The sequence below is a fragment of the Montipora foliosa genome, chromosome 3 (assembly GCF_036669935.1).
Source record: "Montipora foliosa isolate CH-2021 chromosome 3, ASM3666993v2, whole genome shotgun sequence".
NCBI lineage: Eukaryota > Metazoa > Cnidaria > Anthozoa > Scleractinia > Acroporidae > Montipora > Montipora foliosa.
In genome coordinates, this window is record NC_090871.1 from 3,908,835 (window position 1) to 3,916,334 (window position 7,500).

Here is a 7,500-nt window from a genome sequence, read left to right on the forward strand (position 1 = left end):
TTACAAATTGAAAGTGTAAGAATTCAACAAACTCAAGCATGCCAGGAAAAATTATTTCTGGATTCCAGGGTAGCTAAAAATAGCAGCATACATCTTCTGCTCTGTGCTTATGAACAAACACAGGCTGTTTTGGAAGGACACTTGGCTCCTAAAGGAAATGATAATAACTATTCCTCATCCACTCAAATGACTTCGCTTCGTGTTGTTCGTTGACCACAATTGTTTTTCCCATTAAACTCTTGATGCACTCCCAATTGGAAATTCATGCCGGGAACGATTTCAATTAGTGAGATCCACAACAAAAGCCTTTTTAAGATTTTGTGTTCGATTGGAAATTTTAAAATCTAAATCCGGATTGCCCAATCGAACGCACCCCAAGTTTAAAGTTAAAGTGTGGGAAGAGAAAAGGAGATAGTATAAAGTAATACAAGTTCACAATACTTGTTTCAGTGGATTTATGAAAAAAAGTGCAGGAAAGGCTAGTTCCAACCCAATATTATTGATGCTCAAGAACTAACTATTGACCTTTTTCCAGTTATGTGCTTAGCTACCTAGCCTTAAAATGAAAGTGAGGCTGGAGTTGACTTTGCTTTCATACAAACCTCACGGCTTTTCTTATTTAAATAGGAACACGTTAGCATTACAACAACATGATTTACATAAGAAAAGCAATGAGGTTTGTATCAAAGCAAGTCAACTCCAGCCTCGCTATTATTCAAAGGCCTGGTAACTGAGCACAGAATTGTAAATCTGTCAACAGTTGCCGCCCTTTTTCCGTTAAAGACATGGTACTGTTACTTGGCTTTTGTCATTGCGAATCTCAAAGCCGTTTTTCACACCAGCGATTTCGCTCTCACATTTATCGAAAAAATAAATACTTATATCCAGGCTTCCCGAAAATCGAAGTGAATATGACCCCAATCGGGGCTGGTTGTTCAATGTCGAGATTTAATTAGTTGTCAAGGCCCATTTCAACGTCACCGCCGTTTGTTTTTATATATCTGATTAGCATAGAATGCTAGCGGAAAAAATGGATAAATCTTAAGATAAGGAGTCGTAAACTCTATTAATTAAGTGAAACTTCTGATTCTTGAAACAAGTCAAAAAAGCGTTCGGTTATCAGATACAACTAATGACATTGACAGCGATTGACAGCGCTAAATTCTGCCTTTTACTCTTTGTTTGACATACTTTTGTACTTAAAAGACCCCACAGAGCAAATAGAGGTTCTCGGCTTTATGGAATATTAACCGCTTGTTGTTTAAAGTCCGAGTTCAAGGGTAAATACCGTGGGTGGAAACGAAAATTCTTGCATAACAAAGAAAGTTCTTGCCTGAGTGCTTTAAGCCTGTTTTGCAGTGCCGGTTAACAGGCTATCAGAAGTCTTGCTTTGCGTTTTGTGGGCTCAGTGCTCTGTACTGGTTTTGAAAGACTGAAGGTTTTTTCAACTGATAGAGGTAAGCAAATTTCTTCAGTGATTTTCCACTGTGTTCATCATTAACGGAGCCAAACAATTCAAGTGGCAAGAATTTCTGAAATTACTGAATTACGGTCCAAATTGAAGGGTTTGTCTCTGACTTTAAATGCTCGCAAGTTCTCATGCCGCAGCAGATTTCCTCTGAACGACTCTTTTTCAAAAAGACTTAGCTGATTAGAGTGTGATGTGAAGTGCTAGTTTCCGGGCATTTTCAAAAAGACTGGTTATCACCCCGGCGTTATTTGGCCCAAGTTTGTAAGCGTTTTCTTTGAAATCAACCACCTGATTCACACTGGACGTATCACCGAAACAGGGCATTGAATGGTTTTCGTTGAATAAGATATATCAAAACGAGCTACGGCCTTTCTTAATGGCTCTCAATTTAGCAAGTTAAGGTTCAGTGAATAACAAGCCTACTCATGCAATTGACTTCATTTGCTCAATGCCAAAATTATTCTCGAATGTTCTGACTTGTTAGGGACCTTGATCTACGGACGGCGATGTCGACGAAAAACGTCATCTCAAAATATAGCGCGCTTTGCTCTATCTTAAGTCTTTCGTGATAATCCCATCTCTTTCACGTTCTGCAATGTGGGTGAAGCATCCTTAAAATAAATTGGTACGAGCGCGGGTTCAGATCTAGAGTGATAATAGAGAATGAAACTGAGATTCTCTGTTGCATGCTCACGTCAGTCGTCTAAACCTCAAATTTGGTGATTTCCGTTCAAGTCGTCATTACCAGGGGCACCCCAACGAAAATATAGTTCAAAACCACTAAACACAGCATTGTTAAACGTATTTTAGTATTTAAACGGTAGATATAGGCATATTCACGGTATCCCCTAAAAATTTTTCATCTGTTCGGATTTCCTAATGATTCGAAATAAATAGGGATCAAAACTTACCTTTTCGAAAATTTCAACCAGAAAAAAAGCTCCCGAAAATTTTAGATGACCTTTTTAGGGTAAAAATCCATTTAAAATTATAGCCTTTTTTAGATGTTTGAAAATCCTCGGACAGGCAGGCAAGCAAGAAATTTTACAACAAATGTTCCGAAAATTCTAGATCTCAAATCGTCTTCCGAAGTAACAGGTATTTTCCGAAAATTGACGTTGGGTGCCCCTGCGTTATGCAGATTATCGCAAAAATATGTGCTAAAATCCGCGCTGTACGTTGCAGCAAGATCAGTTTTCCTCTTTTATCCAATGATATCATTGTTTTGCGGCGTTGCTGCTGCGGTCGCTGTCGTCGTTTCTCAGCTCCCCAATATGTTCAACGAACGAGCCATAACCGGCCTGGGTTCGCAGTCATCAACACATTAGGAGCTGGTCCAACAGATTGCCAATTTTGGGGTTCATGTTAAACTTGTTGACGTTTTATAATCAATTTACATATGTCACATATTTAAAGTTAGCGCTCAATAGATCGTTTTCACTGTCACGCAATAAAAAAATAAATCGAAAACCATCCGGTGGAAAAAGTCAAGAATTCGTGATGTTGTAGAAGATAAATGAAGAAGACACCTCTCCAAGTTTTAGGCCCGTGCGTTTCCCCAAACTTCAGATATTCGTCGAAATGTTTCGTAGAAATTTACAGAGCCCAGTATGAAAACGCCATGTTGGTGTACATCTGTGGTGCACCAATATGGCGGCCGGAAAATAGTGTCAACATCTGTTACTTACTTTGGCTATCTAGGCGAGTGATCATCTGTACTGAACAGACAGCTATTTACTTAAGCACTTTTCCTAATGCTTTAAATTCTAAAAAGGCTCAAAACCATGAGATAAATATAAATTTCTCGATAAACTTGATCGTCGCCTCGTGTCACGCACCGCTATAACTCAGAAATTCAAAATGCTCTGGTTTCCAAACGAAGCACGCTATTGAGCTTTAAAATTGCAGATGGATACAAATTTACCGCCTCTTATGCCTGATGAGGATAAAATCTTTCGTGGCTCTTTAGTTTTGGATTTTAGAAAATGATGACGTCACGTGAAAACGATCTATAGGCTACTTTCTTCCAATTTCTCCTGCGCTACTGACCGTACATTCTTGACTCCCTGTCATAATGTCAGAGCGAAGGTTTGATCTGGTTTTTAAATACTCTCTCCTTCTGCAATAAAATCGATTAAAACGGACACTTTTTGGCGGGGCGCCTTGTTTACGAACGGACACTTGGGCACCTAATTTGCTTCACTGAACATTAACAAACCGGGAAACAATTGATTTAGTAATCCATAACAAGGGAAGTTGTTTGTGGGTTCAGCTCGACATTGGCTACTGCTCTTAAGATATTTAGAGATCAAGAAGTCCATAATAGTGGGCTGTCAGCGAGTGTAGTCTGAAAGCACTTGTATTGCGTCAAGGTAAAAGTGAAACGTTGAAATTTTTGCGCCGATTGCTTGGTTTGGTGAGATTGCCTCTTAACGCCACCAGTCAGGTTAGAGGGAGGACTTCCAATAGGATCCGAGGCATTATTCCCATTACAATTCCATTTATATTTGTCACTGAGTGGTCGTTCTTTGTGATATTAATTCCGAAACTTGTTCAGTCGTGCATGATAGCTTAATTATTAAAACTTGTCAAAACTCTTGGGGAACCCCACGTTTCAAATTCAATGCCCATGCAATCTTTCATTCTGATCACTTGCTTTTGAATCGTTTCCAGACAGACCATGCGTTCAACATTGTTATACGGTTTGCTGTTGTTCCTTATTTGTATCTTGTTGATGGAAGCTAAGCCTGTACCTCTGGAAAAAGGTAAGAAAGATTAACGGGGACATAAGTTGTGGAATAATCATGATAATCAGGCTTTCCCACAAACTGGACCAATGTCACGCAAAGTTTTGCTTCACTACTAATTATAAAACACCGCCTGTAGTAGATGCTAAGAATTCTCCCTACCATAGGAGGATCTTCATATAAATAGATAGATAGAACGTTCACAGGACATGTACTGACATTCATTTAGTCTAAATAAGTTTGCTTTGCCATCATGATGTTCCCTTAACGTAAGTCACATATCACCACAAAACAGAAAAACCTTCACACCAGGAACAAAAATCAGGTAGCTAGAAACTGTACAATTCTGTCTGGCTACACGACTATGTGAGTTTGCCATTGACTTAATTCTTTTCTACTTTTCAAATAGGTGACCTTGTAGAAGCTCTTCAAGAACTTCTCAAAGAAGGTGAGCTATTGGTATCAAGTAACGGCATTTACTTCGTAATTATTGATAATTATCATTACAGTAAAGCTAAATAAATCTGTTTGTTACGTATAAACAACTATCTCCAGTTAAAATAAAAGCAATTTTTCATAGAATTTCTCATGAGCTTTTCACCACACTGCATAATCTACACAGCAGGGTCATTTACATCCGCTAATTGGAGCGCCAGTAACATTTTAACACACGCTTTGTTGTATCGTGTCTCGTAACGAACTTGAATTTTTTCTAGAAACGTCTTTCCACAATGGCAAAAGGAAGGATGATCATTGGAATACTTTAAAAGCTTTTACCGAGAAAGGTATGATAAAACGAACCTGTAAAAGATTTCATGCCATTGACGGTGTGAATTATTCATTGACTTAATGCTAAAATCAGACCTAATGAAGGCTGAATTGACTACTGGAGTGTAACTTGAAATGCATTGGCCGATGAAGACTGGTTGGCCAGTGGAAATATAATCCATCGAATGTAATTTACACTGCAGCAGCTTTTAACGCAGTAGACCTTGGAGTTCTTTTGTGAATCCGTTGACATTAACATTGGAAGCCTCACCCTCCACCCCTCCCCGGGGGGAAGGGGGAAGGGGGGGGGGGGAGGACTTTGCATATGAAGGAGTGGGGATGTTTGCCGGAAATTTTGAATTAAACCCCTAAAGGAGACCAATCTGGGCGTGGCCCAGGCTTTTTTGACCCCAAAAAGAGACTATATTTAAAACGTATGAAATATATCTTTACTGGGTTGCCGTATGGCAATCCCAGTCGGAAAATGGGTAGATTTTCCGTATTCTCTTTTTTTTAATTTTCCGTGTCGGTAAAAGTCTTGCCTGTCACTCCCCTGGTAAGTGGTGTCTTTGTGCATAGAGGCTTCTGCGCGTATTTTCTTAGGATCGAGAGGGTAGTGGAAATGCGTAGATTTCTCTGGTCGACACACGAGAATCATTAACTTAGCCTGCAATGGCGTCGAAAGTCAAGTAACGCGAATGGCGTTTTAGTGGATCTTTGAACAAAATATACCCTTATGGAGCTCAATAATGGAAAGTCAGTTGGATAAACTAGGCAGGCGGTGAAAAACCAACACCTGGAATCTCAAATGGCGACGAGTAATGGACTTCGACAACAATCTATCGCCCGTCGAGCCGAAATCAAAGTGAGCTGTATTTCTAAAATAATATTTAACCAAGTGTGCTGTTATGTAGAACACTGAAACCAAATGGAAAATTCTCTGGTAACTTATGAGTTCAGCAAAGACACAAAGACAGAGAACGATTGAACGAATCGAACACCTTACGTGGATCTGTGATCAACTCTGCACAGTCTTCAGGTTAAAAAAATAATTGGAAATGTAACAGCCAAGAATTATTTGAAACAAAGCTTGTCGTGTATTTGTGCTTCATTATTTAAGGAAAAGGTTCTTCATGGAAACGGTTTGATCCTGAAATTTAGTTTGTTGCAATATTGCGCATATTTGACACGATTGAGTTTCTTCTCTTCACGCACGTAATGAAATCGAAGGGGTTTTTGCCTCTAATAGCAAATATGTTGTTTGTTTCAAAAAATTGTGAATTCATCATGTTTTATGATATGCGAGCTTAACTGGATAGTTTTTATGGCAATAGCATTTTCTTGTCAAAATGAGGTTAGCGTCTTTCTGGTGTGTTAACTTAATTAAATCGTGAGTTTGTATTTGCCGTCTGCCGCGTAACCTTGATTTCCACTCTCAAAATTACCTCCAGAACCTACTTTTTGCGTAGAATAAGCTTTTAGAATGATGTTCTTGCATAAAGCAAGCTAACAAAATATGTACCTTGCTGAGTTCGCATTTGTTAGCGTTAATAGTATTTTCGGTCCGATGCTTCTGTTTTATAAGGAGTATATTGTTTTGGTTTCCCATCCAAACACTAACCTCGCTGGACTGGGATTAACTTCAGTGAACTCTGTCAGATGCTCAGAGGGCACGCTTAAACTTGTGGTGAAAAGAAGTTGTGAGGGAACTTGAAAATTATGAACATGTCAGCCCAGAAGCCAATGTTTCTCGCTCCTCTTTTATTTGTTATTCTTCAGAGACTGGATTGCTGTAGTTCAATACCACACAATTCAGTGCCTTCTGATTTTCTGTAACACGTACCACAGGCCACCCAGTGTATGCTTCACGGAAGCATCTCGTTTTATATTTCTTTGCGCGCAACCCTAAAGGAGACTTTCACGGCTACATATGATGGCGTTTTGCCCAGAACACTCTACCTGAAATCACAATCCGAAACTTACACCCCTAAGCGAGACGGCGAGCATCTCTATCCTTTTCATGTGGGATTCCCTACCTCCACCGGGGGGGGGGGGGGGGGGGGGAATTACCGCCGACTGGTTGGCGCAGTTGGTTGAGCATCGGACTCCTGTGCAAGCAGGACCAACACTCACGGTCTTTAAGTAACTGAGGAGAAAGTGCTGCATTTGTGACGACACCTGCAAATGGATAGACCCTCTAGTCTCCTCGAATAAGGAAGAAAAATTACAACCCTCAATGCTCATGCAAAACTCAGTGAAATGTAAAAGGACCAACCGTCCCAAGCACTATTCGCAAAGAGTAAGGAGGCACAGAGTTCCCTGTGTTGTGGTCTGTCCTCCGTAGTATATGGTTAAGAGGGTAAATACTTGGAGATATCAGCTACCCCAAGCTACTCTAAAATCCGAGGGTAAAGAAAAAATTAATGATGATCAAATGAATCGTCGACATGAAAATGACATGGAACACACTTTGCTGACTTTTATTCTTGTTTTCGATTCGTAGAATCTGATCCT

The 7,500-nt window shown here is 39.8% G+C and overlaps 1 protein-coding gene and 1 long non-coding RNA gene across 2 annotated transcripts in view; both read left to right on the top strand.

The window, feature by feature from the left end:
* The window catches only part of LOC137995164 (uncharacterized), a 42,674-nt gene that overhangs the window by 5,624 nt on the left and 29,550 nt on the right, over positions 1 to 7,500 (top strand). The gene's annotated exons all lie outside the window — the stretch shown is intronic.
* LOC137996513 (uncharacterized) overlaps positions 1,230 to 7,500 on the top strand; it is a 7,099-nt gene continuing 828 nt past the window's right edge. Inside the window, exons 1-5 of the long non-coding RNA XR_011122325.1 lie at positions 1,230 to 1,457; positions 4,145 to 4,236; positions 4,628 to 4,666; positions 4,935 to 5,003; positions 7,490 to 7,500. The exon at positions 7,490 to 7,500 is cut by the window's right edge and continues 828 nt beyond it. This is a non-coding gene — a long non-coding RNA (uncharacterized lncRNA). The remainder of the gene's footprint in view (positions 1,458 to 4,144; positions 4,237 to 4,627; positions 4,667 to 4,934; positions 5,004 to 7,489) is intronic.